Genomic DNA, 15,236 nt, shown 5'->3' with positions numbered 1-15,236 from the left:
TCGCATATAAGCCCGAAGTATATAATCCCATTACGGATGCTTCGAGACGTTCCCCTGAGATTCTTCAAAGACTCAAAACCAATGAGAAGCTGTATTATTTCCTACGAGCTACCCCCTAACACAATCCTCACAATCGCGAAATTATTACGACTGACGAGTGACGTAAGCCTGTAATTGGCTTCCAAGCGGATTTTGAATATAAAGTTGTACTTTAAGAATCTTACAAATTCATTTCGTCCTTGCTTTTAATTGCTGTCTGTTTAAATTCAGAATAAATAGTTAGATTGACAATAAAGATATGTAATTATATATATAAAAAGATATATAGTGTATATATATCTCTAAAAAATATATTAAATCGAAAATGGTAACTTATAATATATAATAATAATGTTATAAAATCCAATATTTTATAAAATTGTAAATTTCAAATTTTCCAATGTCTCTCACATTTAAATCGTTTTTTTTTAAATGATTTATAACATTTTAAAATTGAAAAACTACCACTATATTCGTTTTGAATATAAAGTACGATATCGCCTATTGTCACAATTCTTTTCTCTTCGTATATCTCTAGAAAGAATCCTGTGGCTTTGGTAGAGCTTGGAAACATTTCTAGGATCCTATTCGATTTCAGTCATTGATTGTTTCGAAATAGAAAACACAGTGAGACATGAGTAAAAAGTGCATCGCGGTTTATCAATACTCATTTTCATCAACCTGAGTTATTCGCATATATATTCCGTTCTATATTTTCCGATGCTTTTAGAAGGAAATCGATTGAAACCGTCTGATCAAGTTTCGTATCGAGCAATAATTCTATTATATAATAAATAGATATAATGTATATCGGCGCACGATGTTATCACAAAAAATGTAAAAAAAAATTTGCAACATGTTCGTGGAATGTCATCGGTATCCGCTGTTATTGCACTAAATATCTAATTAACCTTCCAACGTGCTTTATGAACTTTGTACACTGTAACATCAAAGTGAATAATCTGTAGGCGGAATATAATTGTCATTGTGTTTAAAAACTTAATCAATACTCCTATTCTACTAATTCTATTATTTATATGTCGATAAAAAATTTAAAAATTCTATTGAGGAAAATCCTATTGAGATTCACTTAAAATAAATCAAAGAAAAATTATTAATTCCTGCCCTAGATCTTCTAAAAAAATCAAAAAAGCTTTCGTTCTAAAATTTTTAGACTAGAATAATAAAATTATTCGATTTAATTCTGTATTCTCATAAAAATTAAATCATTGCTGTAAAATTCTTCAAGTTAAAATCATTTTTAAAAAATTCTGTCTGACAAAAAAAGAAAAAAAACGATCGAACACAATCGTTGATTCTCATTATTGTTTATAGGAATCCTTCAAATTGTGAGGAGGATTGGCGACAGTTCCGAAGTAATCTCCAGTATTGTGGACCATCTCCCCTGGCATAAAGCGATTCAATCTTCGATTTTTCCGCGTCGCCCGACGGATAATCCGCCAGTCAATTCGTCGTCGTCATCGTTATCGTCGTCTATGGGACACAGGTGCACGCAATGAACCCGAAATTACAGTAAGACGACGACAGCTATCGCCCTCGCATTCTTCTTTACCCCCTCGTATCGACGATTCCGTCTCGCGGCTGTTGGAATTCGCCAACTTTAACGAGGCAACTTGGAAAGTTGCTACGAGTGCGAAGCGAGACTGTGTGTCCTTCTCTTTCTTTCTCTCTCGCTCTCTCCATTGGATTTCAGCTATCGAGCGTTTCGATAGCGGCTTCCTCTACCCCGCCTTTTACGAGTAAAATGTAACCTCAGATCGTGCGTTTGAAATACTCTCTCTCGGGACGCCATAAAGTTCACCCCCATCCCCTCCCTCTCCCCCTCCCTCCTCCCCGCCGCGAAAATTCAATTTCTCAATCGAAAGCGGATTTTTATTATTCGCGCACTAGATCGATTTATCTGGAACATGACGCAATTGAAAAAAATTTGTCATGCACATCATACATTGTCGCCCACATTTATGACGCACATCTGTATGTATTTGAACAGAGCCGATATGGAAGTGTAAAGTTAAAAATTTATAGAGTTGTGGAAAAGTCCGCAATGTTCACAAGCGTCTTACTTCGCAGTCGTGAATTAATTCTATTGTAATGACATAAAGCGAAGAGGCGAAGGGAGTAAAAAGCAGAAGATACAGGATATTACTTTTGCATTTTTGCTCTTTATCGAAGCAAAAACAAAGCGAAGTGAAATGCCTTTATTGGATAGTGCTTTCGCGGACGCAAAGTACTATTATTAATTAGAAAGGATGATTTCAAGGAAGACTTCCAAAGCCATCAGCGCGGCTTCTCTTTGTTATATCGGCCTATTCTTGATTCCTAAGGGAAATTAATTCGACGAGACTGGAGGAGTTCGAAGAAAGTCGACTTTTAACGATTGTCTTCGTTAATAATCCTCGCGTAGAGCACTCTTAAGCAGAACTTTAATCCATCTATAGAGCATCACGCCGTCGTAACATATAGCCAGACGTCGCGTCTCATAAGCCAAGAGACAAGACGAAGACATGACTCTTGGGCGTTGCTTATCTCCGTAAGAAAAAAAAACTTCCGTATTCGTTATCGGTATCGAGGAATCATATTTAAATTATATCTCGTTCCATACCTCTTCCTACGTGCTCCTCCGTTAACGCTCCCGGGAATCGCAAAAAGAGCAGAAGCGCAGTGCCGTTTTTCCGCAGAGAACCTCCTCTCTTTCTCACGTTATTTTCCTTTAGGATCGTTTATGCACAAAAATATTTCTCTTTCAAGCAAAAACGCTGACCTCGTATATCGAAATCCGATATGTGTGTACGAAAGGTAAACGTACATTCTTCATTTTTGTAATTTTTTTTTTCTTTCGAAGATATTTTAAAATACATCTGTAGAAATAGAAATTCATTTTCGCATTGAGTGAACAATAAATATGCCGTTACTTTCAGATCAATAAGAAAAAAAAAAAATAGCGCAAAACAACGAGCTTCGAAAACAGGTTATTAGTATTTACACGATATCTTCGAACATAACACAGTATTTAGATAGAAATTATTATGTGCATATAATCGTATGCAGATTGTTATTCAGTGACGCATAGTCCTTATCAGGAAACACATTAATGCGCATAGGTAATAACCAGTTAGGATTAAACCATCACTTTGAATCGATTAGCATACGTATAATCGATATATATTTACCGAATAAATAAGCCGCACAAAAAGAAGATAAACGAGATAAATTACAAATGTAAAGCTATTACGAGTAGTCGATAAACACAAAGTATACATACAAGCGTATTCTATATGCGTTCCTGTATATAAAATACAAAACCGATATACACACATATATATATATATATATATATATATATATATATATATATATATATATACAGAAAGAAAATGAGAAAGAGAGACAAGTATAGAGAGATAGTGTATATATTTATATGAAAGAAAAAATTTAAGTTGGTCTATAATCGAATCTTTTTAAAATTGCTATGAAAGTCCGTCATTTCTCACTAATAAAAACGGATTTAAATTCTACTTAAACTTCATTGTTTAAATAACTGATTCACATGTATCAAACTGTACTAGCAAATTTTCAACAAGCGCTAATTGGAATGCCAAAGTTTACATGCAAACTCGATTCTGAAGTTGTATCTGACGACAATGATTTGGGCAGATCGGTGAACGTAATCTTGCGACTTGACATGCACCAAGTAAAGTAAAACGCGACATTAGTGGCGCGTCGTATCCTAATTCGCCGGTGGAAACTCTTATCTCGAATACGAAAATGCGTCAAAGAGTTATGAGGACTCAAACGAGAACGTGTTATTCCGTCAAAAGTCAATTTTGCCGACATCGAGGACATGAATGGTGGCTCGACGTGGCGATCCGCAATTTGACTGCCGACCAAAACGTGCCGTTGTCGATGTTTCTTCTTTCCGCTTTTTTTTTTTCCAAGGCACGTGCGACCGCAGTCAAAAGTGAGCTCTCGAACAAACGAGTGTCGATACGAAACGATGAGCACGATTTCGATGGCGAGTCGTCCAACGTGAGTGTCGCGATACGAGTTAGCACCTCGTTGCGCGTCCACGAAGGATCAGAATTGTTCACCTGCGGCCGATGTAGTGTCGAAGCGGAGCAGAGTGTCATTTTGGTTAACATTTATACCGAAATAATATGTATAATAAAATAGTACGAGTACAATACAAATGGGAAACGTCGAAGTGACAGGACACTGCGGTCGGCATTTAAAGCTGAGTATATTATTATTATTATTATAGTCGATATTATATTCCCTGTTAACATTCTACTAGAATATATTAATTTAATTTACATATTAAATTACGTAATTCTATGGATTATTAAATTATATAATTCTATATATGATAGATCTATATATAGAGATAGATTCGAATATATAAAATTATATAATAACTCTAAACTCATAATTATAATTTAGTATGTAATTTGTATATTAGAAATTTATAGAAAAAAATTATGGAAACGGAGAATGTAGTTAATTAAAAAATTAAACAAAATCCTTCTTTTAAAAAATACGAAGATAACAAGGAATATACCAAGGTATATTCTGAAACTGGAGTAACGGCAGTTCGCCAATTAACACGAGTTACATCGTCTTAATCCTATGTACTCCAAAAGGATCAAGGCTATTCGCCGCTATGATCCTATCGGTATCAAAAGGGCCTATGCGGTTCTATCGATCACCGTATTTTGATATACAATGACCGTAATCCGGTAAATCAGAAATGGCCGAGATAACGTTCCCAATAGATTCGAAACAGGGACAGCAGATAGAGCGCAGAGGTCGCGGCGGCGTTTCGTGGGTAAAAAGCGGATGACACGATCAAGATCGCGTGACCGCCGTGCAATGTCGGCATACATTATTTATGAATTACGACCTGGTCGTCGGTGTGCGTCGGGTAAACGAGATCACGAGGGATCGTGTGTCGTGTGCGCGCATAAGTGTAGGTAAATATATGTGTTTCGTGCATGCATCCATGCGGTGTGGCGACCCGTAGAAGGACCCGCATTCTTGAAGGTAATGCTCGTCGTCATCGTATACTCGCAATGATACTCGACTGAGGAGGACGAGGAGGAGTGAGAAATAAAGGGAATGAGGAGGGGAGGAGAGGAGATATCTCTCGGAACGCGCGAGAATCTCCACGAGGCGACCGAAGTTTCTCCATAAGTTAATCCACGAGCGTGTGATTATGTCGGTGGTTTTCTCAGTGCGGTCAAATGCACGGGAAACATCAATTTAACACATCCTTCTTCAATTGCGATTAATCGCGAATTTTCAGCGTTAATAAGTATAGTGATAAGAGCAATGATAGAACATGATAGAACAATAAATGTACGAGACGAGTTAGAAACTGAGCGTACGTCTTTAGCTATTTTTCAGAGAAAAACTAGGGGAAAATTGAGTATAAGGAATTTGCGTGGACTATTCAAGTGCAGAATTTAATTTAGAATTTAATTTTGGCGAAAAATTGTTTGACGATTTATATCTGTATTTTTAAAGGTAAAAGTTGAGATTTATTTCAATTCATCTGTCAAAATCTGACTGAGCTATTCGTTCAATCGTGACCGAAACATAATATGTGATATTTTTTTTTTAAGAATAACGTAAAGCGCAATTTCATAAATACCATTAATCGTAATATTGTAACAAAAGTGTAGAAGAGAGATAATTATTGTAACATGATACGATCGTAAATTACGCGTATTACAAAATCGCACACCGAATACAGTCGTAAAATCGCGATTCAGAAGGCGTAGAGTTATATCACAGAGATTAATTCCCGGCACGGGAATAATGTTGCTTACAGGTATATTATAAAAATTATTACATTGTTGATCGCGGTAGAGAGATAAAGCATCTCTACGAACCGACCGTGCACGCAATTTTTTCACGCTCGGAGGAACGCGTCGCGATTGTCTCGGAAGAAACGACCGTGTAACTTTTACTTCGCGATTAAATTAAAAGCCGAAAGTTCGAAAAGATGGAAATCTCTTTAAAGCACATTACGTTTTATATATATAATCTATATGCCTTTCCGGTCTTTATTTAATGCGGAATTTTTCCATGTCGCTGCGTCTAGTATAATAACGTTATTCTTTCATGGAATATTTTCACCGCGAAGGATTTATCGATACCGCCTCCTCAGTCACTGCGGGAGAAAATAAAGGAAAGAAAAAAATTTTTAAAGCCGATTACGCGATACTAAAAATTGTTACAAGAGGCAATATTCTAAAGCTCGCTAGACCGAGCGACGGACGCTGGGCGCGTTATTTTGTTCGCGCTTTAATCTCGACTTGTGCTTCCGGGTCCGCGTTGCAAAATTGCAGAGTCCTCGTGAAATGTAAACGCAACGCGGTGAGAAAAGAAATATTCCGCTCGTTGCGCGCGATACAATGCCGCGTTTTGTCGAGCGACGCTTCGACGCGCGTTTCAATTTGTTACGACACGCGTAACAACAGGGAACGTCTGTTTCGCACGTCGGGCGCTAATTACAACTTAAATTAGAGAAGTTCCTTGACAATGAATGCAAGAATGCGTGTGAAACGTCGCATGCGATATTCCATTTGCGAAATTAGAGAGGAAATAAAACGAATCGTCAAGTAGCGAATGAGATTCAAGTAATTGTGTGATAATTATTCTGATAAATAACCTGGTAATTAACTTTGCATATACATTCGGTACGAAATTTAAAATGTTTTGCCGCGAGTTTATGTTAAAATCAGAAAATGCTTTTGCATATTTTCATAGCGTGTACAAGAATGAGTGTCAATATAAACTCATCTTATAAATATCCATCCATAGAGTAAGAATGATCGCATAATTATTCGCATAATTATTTACGGCACTGATAAGAAGGAAAACAATCTGCGAATTCACTCAGATTCGAAGGCGAATTAACTACTCGTTATCAGCAGTTCGCATTGCCGTTTGTGAGCTATTTTTCGCCCGGCGATATATATGGGGGGTGATTTCTATCGGAACGGACTATTACGGACTATTACGTGCAGGCAGAATGGAGGGGAATTGGAACGAGCAGATTCGTTCGAATGGGCCGACCGTACTACAATCGGGCCTGGATTTTCTCCAGGACGAGGACTTTCGTCCGTCGAGCAAAAGGAAGAAGAGGGAAAGAAATGAAAAATGAGGAGAAAAGTTCCTCGTCGTGGCGAAAAGCGTCGGACAGGTATTAAGAAAGCACTCGTTGCGATCGTCCGAACTTTGCCGTGCCGTTTCGAAGATTGGATTTTTATTGAAGATTTCGTCGTATCAATCGTCGCTTCCCGAGACGAACCCGATATAAGCATAATATGAAAAAGATTGCATGAAACACGCGCATCTAAATTCCCCCAGCGACCTGATCAGCAATATCCAATATTCGATACAAGAAATTCAATATAATTCATTTCCAGAGAAAATTGAATTTATCAAAATTTTTCTTTCATAACTGTCAATTTCGTCGGTACATATTTATTTTCTTTTTAGATTTCTCATTTATTACTATATAAATTATATAACTTTTATGTTCTTTTATATTTTAAATAAGTTTCATTTTTAAGTGTAATTTTTATAAATAACTGTAAATATTAAAACTATAGAATGAATATACTTAACCATTTAATTGTGATTTATTTCATTTCGACAAAGCAATAGCTATATTTCCGAGTTTTTACTCGAAATTATGCAAGAATCTTTGTAAAAGTTTAGTAGAACTGTGAAGAAATTGTACTTACTTTAACAAAGAAGCAGATGTCTTCAAGATGTAATTTTTTTCTCTGCCTGAAATAAGAAAGAAATGCGAAATTAAGTATAATAAAAAAGATAAATATATAAAATATTTTCTGCTATTCAATATTAATCATATATTACAACCAATAAATAGTCTAATTTGACAAGCGTCAAATATATTCTAATTTTTTATCATGGAATCAAGATTTTTCAGAAAAAATAAAGACAATTATTTTCACTAAAAATTTTTTATCTCATTATTTTAAGATATTTTGGATTATATAAATTTCAATCCGTGCGATATAAATAAATCATTATTTATACAAGATATTTCATTATTTTAATTATACTAAATAAACTATATAACATATAATTATACTAAATAAACTATATAACATATTATATGATAGAAATAACCTGCCTGAAAGACTAAAACTATAGAGAACAGGAAATATTTCTCTGAAAATGAAAAGAATTAAATTACTTTTAGATCAATTTATAATTTGATTTTTAATCCGCAAAATAACAAAATTTTAAATGCACCGATGCAACGACGACTCTTATAACTACGCGAAACCTTAAATTATAAAACAATGCAGCGGGCAATGTCCGAGGGTAGACGAGGTGATTCTGCCGGCGGGAGGGAGAGAAAAATTGCGAATAAATAATAGTTATAAATGTGCGCTATCGTCGCATTATTATGCCACCTTCGCATGGCATGACTCGCTCGAAATAATGCCGCGTAATGCGACAGCGAGATAGCTCGTGTGCGCGTGTTGGGAGAAAAAGATTTTAATAAAGCACGAGTTCAAGACTCGCTATGTAAAAATGGCTTGGAGTGGCGAACTGAACTGTAGAAGCGATGCTGAAACGATGAGAGAGAAATCGTGAAAATTGTACGTCCTGTGAATTTATATCTTAGAGAAAGAGAGAAAAATGTACTTAAAAATTTAAACTGCATATCCGGAGTACACAGGAATATTTTCCTGTATCCATAATCGAAATTAAGTTGACAATAAAATTTTTATTTTTCAACAATCTAAAATAGAAGTTAATTTATAATAAAACTTCTTCTTCTCTATACGTGTTTTCTTTGTTGCTGCGATTCGAATGATTAATGCCTTGCCCACAAACGATGACAGTCACTTTTTATTCATGAGAAGGCATAGAAAATGATATGCTGCAAAATGCAGCAAAATGTTATTTTATGTATGTAAAGTGCGCATAAGATATATTTACAGAATAAAAATAAAAAATTTAAATTTTTTATTTATTCCTCTTGCCTTTATATAAGTATTAGGTGATATTTAGTAGGAGTTTTAAAGTGTAGAAAATAAAAATTTCGATACGGGTCACAAGTGATCCGGTATCGATTTTCTGTATTGCTATTTATGGTCAGAGGGTTAAAGCCAAATGAAACGAATAACTATAACATGAACGATATGATAATGACTGGGGATTAAAGTGCAACGAGGGTGCGCGCAAAAAAGAAACGATCGTAAGGATCGTAATGACAATGCACGCATGTTATTTTTTCCCTCGTGACACGACAGCCTGTAATTTTGTACATCATAAAGTAAACTCGTGGTGAATCTTTCGGACTTACACAAAGAACACGAGCTACACAAAGCCATCCATAGAGTCAACAAAATTTATTTACCAAACGAATAGCCTTTATCTACTTTACTTTCGATAGATTATATCAAACATCCCACATTATCTCCGATAATATCTACGATCATAAAAATATTCATATAATAATGGTGTAACCCGAATACATGAATTTCTAACATTGTAGATATTAGAATTTTTCATGATATTCGGCGTAGTTTCCTACTATTATTCTTTTACAATAAAAGGAAAAAAAGAATATATATGAGATAAAAAAAAATAATATTCCCGCGCAGCTTTCGTAAAAACGCGAAATTCTAAATCCCAAATGTAACCTTTTGACCTACCTGAAAAGTTTCATACAGAAATATAAATTTATTTCTACATATTTTATATCGTGAAATTGTCCATTAAAAAATAAATAAGTAATATTCAAATTTATTCATTTTGTTTTCGTAAAAAGGCATTACTCGTTGAATACACCCTCGAATACACCCGAAAACTCGAATTAATGCGATCCTCCTGTGAAACATGAACGCGTCCTGTTGGACGATGCGATCGCGTCCCTTGTCGCAGGCAGATTCAATTAAACGTCGGGCATTACAGATAACTCGATGCGGGAGTATCGAGTCGAAACCGACTTCGATTTTCAGCGATAGTACATTACCAAACAAAAGTTCGAGTTATGTCCAATTCAGAGCATTATTTCGATCCTTCTAAACGTGAGAAATGAAAAAACCATATTTGGATCTCCCAGAGGTAACGTATGCAATTTTATGCAATTTTATGCAATTTTAACTCTATTTTAAATCTCTCTTTCTCTCTCTTACAAAGTTTAAAGAAAAAAAAAAAAGATTAAAAAAATAAATTTTTTCTTAATCTTCTTATAAAACTGTTAATTTGAATTCTTAGTAAAAATTAAAGATAGCAATTAATTGGCAACGAAAATTAAAATAGGATGGAGATAATGATAGATTTCTTGTTCACGATACATATCGGTTTTAACCAGTTAAATTCGTCTTTCATTTTTGACGCGTTTTTTTTTTGCCTTCAATTTACGAGCTATTTCGATTTGGCGATATTGTGCGAATAGAGAAAGAAGAGTGAACGAGGAAACGAATATCCCTTTTTATTGCGACTTTGTTTTAATGGACGAACTGACGCTACGTGATAAACAAACGGACTCAGGAAATTCGATTCGAGAAGTCGTTCCGACGCTCTCTTTATTCATGGCGCTCAAGTCTGAACATCGAGAAGATATTCCCTTCGTTCACGACGTGTTTTATCGCGTAATCAAGCCAAAAGCGAAATCTACGATCTTCGCGCTTCCTTCTTCTCTTTTTCTCGGAATAAAGAAAAAGATAGAAAGTAGCTAAACGAGAAGACGATCTCCGACACGTTTCAAGCTTCTTTTAAATTTCATTTCTCAGTGATAATACAAGAAACGCAAATCACTCTTGAGAATTATATTTTATTTGCTATTAAAAATATGTTTAGTATAAAAGTATAATAACTTTCTATCAAGTTTTCATTTTCGTATTGTTTATTAATCTGTAGATTGGTTCATATCAATTCGTAGATAAATAAAAGAACAAATTTTTTTATGAATCGAAATGGCCATTTAAAGATAGATTTAATATATATATATATATATATATATATATATATATATATATATTTAGCATTGCAATATTAATCTAAAAACTATACAATAATGTAATTGTTACTATTAAATTAATAGTAACAATTTTTATTTCTAAATAATTTTGGTGATCTCAAAATTATTTCAAAAAAATATTTTTTTAAAGTGTATAAATACTACATACGTTATTATATATTATAATAATCTATTATTGTATAACTAATATATTGTATAACTAATATTTTAATTTCACACATTAAAAAATCGCTCAGCAATTTATTCTGATAATATTTAGTTAAGTTCTTGATATTTTATTCATCTTTTTTATGCCATTAGATAGAGCCCATTTTATATGCATTTCATTTTTGGGACACCGTATATATTGGGACCGCCCTTGGGTACGACTCAACGAAATCGAATTTTCGTCCTCTTTATCCGTAGCTTCCGTCGTTCGCTCGATGGAACGCGAAGACCCGTGAGAGGCATCGGTTATACAGAAGAACAGCTTCCGCCATGTCACGATGGTTGGACCGATTCCAAGTCGCGAATCGATTGACCCCCAAAACCGATCGGATACACAGGGTGTGCAGAATTGCATTTTACCAACAACTTCCCTGATCAAGTAAAAATCAAGTTTTCCTTAATAAAAATGCCGAGAAACTAATCTCTAGTATAAATAATTAAGAATAAATTAAAGTAAAAAAAGAAAGATAGATAGAACAAAATGGAATGAGCAACTTCATTTCAAATAAATTTCTGCTTTATCATTTATCATAATAATCATTGAAACATTAATTATCGCAGGGTAATTAATAATCAAAATTAATCGATTTTAAGAAAAGATAATATAATGTGTCGAAAAAAAATTAATTTAAAATTGTTCGAGCAGAAGTGGTTTGGTAAGTTTTGTATCACTCTGTATACACTTCTGCACCCTTCGATGGATAACGGAACGAAGAAGTGCACTCTCGATAGAAAAGATAACTGCATCGCGAAGCAGCGACCTGTCAGATGGAAGCATCGGCTGACATTTACATGCAGCGGAACAGTCGTACGTCATCTCTGCGAGTTGTGAAGTTAAAAGTTAACTTCGTAGCAACACGCGCATCGTGCACCAACGATTCGCGATTATACAGGGTGTCCCTAAGTCGATGGAATCCGAATATGCAATCCTCGCTCTTGTAATATTTAAATTGAATTAATTACCCGATCTATTCTACAAATAAAATAATTTTGAATTTTTTTTAAATTTTTCCTAAACAAAAATAAAAAAAAAAAATAATTTTTACGCAGCTCAAGTACAAGAGTAAATGCAGACTCTGATCAGACGACGATACATTTGTCAATATTTTACACGTGTCTACGTGCAATAAAGTAGATAAGTATCTGGCAGACTCTCATAACGTACGACGCAATCATTTGTAGCCGTTTAATGGTGATTACGGACAAACTTAGCAACGCGAATTATCGCGTTACGTGCTGGCGAACGCGGTGACAGACGGCACGAAATCGTGCCGAGTATATAATCGCGCACGGTATAATCGTGCATTGTAAATAACGCCTCTTTAACACACCGTATATATACGACGACGACGACAATGGGGCTGTTTCGCGAACGCACGGATCGCGTGTGCGTTTACGACGCCTGCGACGGAGTCCAGATAACGAAGTCCATTTAATGTTAATCGGAAAACTACACCTCGATATCGTGTTCATAGTCGTAAAAGTGTCGTCTCATTAACACTCCAAGGATCGTTCGGGACGAAACGTCCGTCTTTAATAAGAATCGCCTTATTGACTTGAGAAAACTGGACGTTAAGATAGAAAAAAATTTAATATACGAGATATGGAAAAATGTATCTTGCATTAATTCTGTCTGTTTTTAAATTGCTCATTTATACCAGATAGCATTACAGATGAAAAATATGTAAAATATAGAGAGATAATTTACAATGTATAATAATATAAAAATATAATGACATAAAAAAACCATCACTAGAACTTTTCAAACGTACATTTCGTTTCTTCGGGAATCTAAAATTAAAAAAAAAGAGAGAGAGAGAGAGAGAGAGAGAGAGAGAGAGAGAGAGAGAGAGAGAGAGACATTCATATGCCTGGAAATATATAAAATATTTTTTGTATATATTTCAGCATATCTTTTTTTATCGCGACTTTTTAAAACTTTCAATTCATTATCTCTCTCTCAGTCAAATTTCAAATGCGCCGCATGCGCGAGGGGAAAAAAGGGAGGAGAAACTGCGAACGAGTAATCGTGCGGCTTTCGGAATTAATTGGATGGATTATTGCGCGGGATTATTGCGCGACACATGAAGAATGCGGCTCGCGTTTATTAGGCAGTACACCCGGCAGGTAAAAAAGTGCATTTTACGTTGCGTTGCAACATGTGCGTCGCAACTGACTGACTGTGACGAACGCACCATCGGTATACGGTACGGTATAGGTACGGCGTTGCATCCAGTTTCCCCCGGCAAACCGGTAGTATCCGCACAACGTGAGATTAAACTCGAATCGATTCCCCAACTCGTCCACCTCGGCACGTGTCAGGCTCGCTCGCGTTGCGCAATCCACGTCCTTACCCCGCCGCGTTGCGCAACGCAGACGTGCTCAGATGTCTCCTCCCAAGAATCTGGATTATCGAGTCGAATCAATGCGACATCAAGTGGTCGCGCGGATACAATATTCGCGCAACTCCACAAGCGCGCGGATGCGATTAAATCGCTCGAAGAATCAATATAATATGACATACAATATGAGATATATTATCTCGAAGCTCTCGCGAAGGACTTTTAAAAGAGACACGAGAAACGATAGCGTTACACAACATGGCTATCTGTATAAAAATATTTTACTGTTATGTTCCGTTCAGTTATAAGAAGCCGTACAGTTATATCTTTTGAAAAAATAAGCGAGACATGCGATTGCAAAATTATCAAAGCTACTTAAATAAAACGGCTATGAGGAAAACAGGGAAACATGATTATTAACAGGCAAGTTTTTTTTTTTCAAAAGAAGGATATATTGATTGTATATTACGTAATGACATTAAACAATAGAGAGATATCCCGTTAAATTTCTAGTAGAATATAAACATATGAGAGAATTTTTGCTTATTATATGTATATTATAATTTTAGATTTCTGATTATTTTAGAAAATAGAGAATCAATTCAAAAAATCTTTTATTATAAATACTAATTTTATATATATATAAAAATACAAATAACAAATATCCAATTTTAAAAGATTGACACACACATCTCTCTGTAATAATTAAAAGCAAGACTTTTAATTGAAAAATTTTTATTTGGTGGAGTATTTGGTGGAATATTTCTTTTAAAAAGTGAAGGGATATATTATATTTATCAGTTTTTTTTTTTAGCAGAGAAACATGATTTGTGCAGAATATTTGTAACTCGTTAAAAGTATCGATATTTTAATATATTTTAATATCGATACTTTTAACGAGTTTTACAATACCACATGTTTCGCGATAATGATGAAAAATATGTATATGATATAGAGTATTTTATACTTAAATAATTCGCATACTTGCGATTAGGGAATATTTCAATGTTCAATACAAACATGAATCACAAACATATTTTTCTTTTTTTTATTATTTCTGAGTTCAACAAATTTCATGCATTATAAATAGTTTTTAGTTTTAACAAATTTAAACCAAATATGCGTGCTCTTTCCGCTTGCTCTATGTATTTTCGATCGCGATGTATCTCGATGGCTCCTATAAAAAATCAAAGCAATGCGTACCGAAAAAAATTTTCGATGATTTTGCACGATGACTCGTTAAAATATTAAATGCTGATGTCAGCTGTGTCAATAAAGTCAGCTAGTAGATATTCACTTCCGTATACATATGTAACAATACGCGATTAATAGACAATTGATCGACGTGCGTTTTAGAAAATGTTACACAATACCGCAAGATATCTTTGGTTGAAACGCAATTACGCGAAACGATGAATTGCCGCGCAATTTCTTCTTTAAAATAATACAGATATTCGCTTTGATTTTTCTGTAAGAGATACAACTCGAAAAAATCACAAAAGAGAAAAAAGAATTTATGTTATGAACATTTAAAAAAAATTCGCGAATTTTGATATATTTTGAAATATTTGTCTTTTATGTATTTCTTTCTT

At 34.6% G+C, this 15,236-nt stretch overlaps 1 protein-coding gene across 4 annotated transcripts in view; it reads right to left on the bottom strand.

Moving 5' to 3' along the window:
* The window catches only part of LOC105423830 (beta-1,4-N-acetylgalactosaminyltransferase bre-4), a 107,411-nt gene that overhangs the window by 60,675 nt on the left and 31,500 nt on the right, over window positions 1–15,236 (bottom strand). For all 4 annotated transcript variants that reach the window (XM_089085387.1, XM_089085388.1, XM_089085386.1 and 1 more), the window contains one exon: window positions 7,812–7,857. The gene's annotated coding sequence lies outside the window, so the exon portion shown is untranslated. The remainder of the gene's footprint in view (window positions 1–7,811; window positions 7,858–15,236) is intronic.

The sequence above is a fragment of the Pogonomyrmex barbatus genome, unplaced genomic scaffold, assembly GCF_055798465.1.
Source record: "Pogonomyrmex barbatus isolate J1 unplaced genomic scaffold, ASM5579846v1 scaffold1, whole genome shotgun sequence".
Taxonomy (NCBI): Eukaryota; Metazoa; Arthropoda; class Insecta; order Hymenoptera; family Formicidae; genus Pogonomyrmex; species Pogonomyrmex barbatus.
The sequence above is the reverse complement of the archived record's forward strand: the minus strand, read 5'-3'. Positions and strand labels throughout refer to the sequence as shown.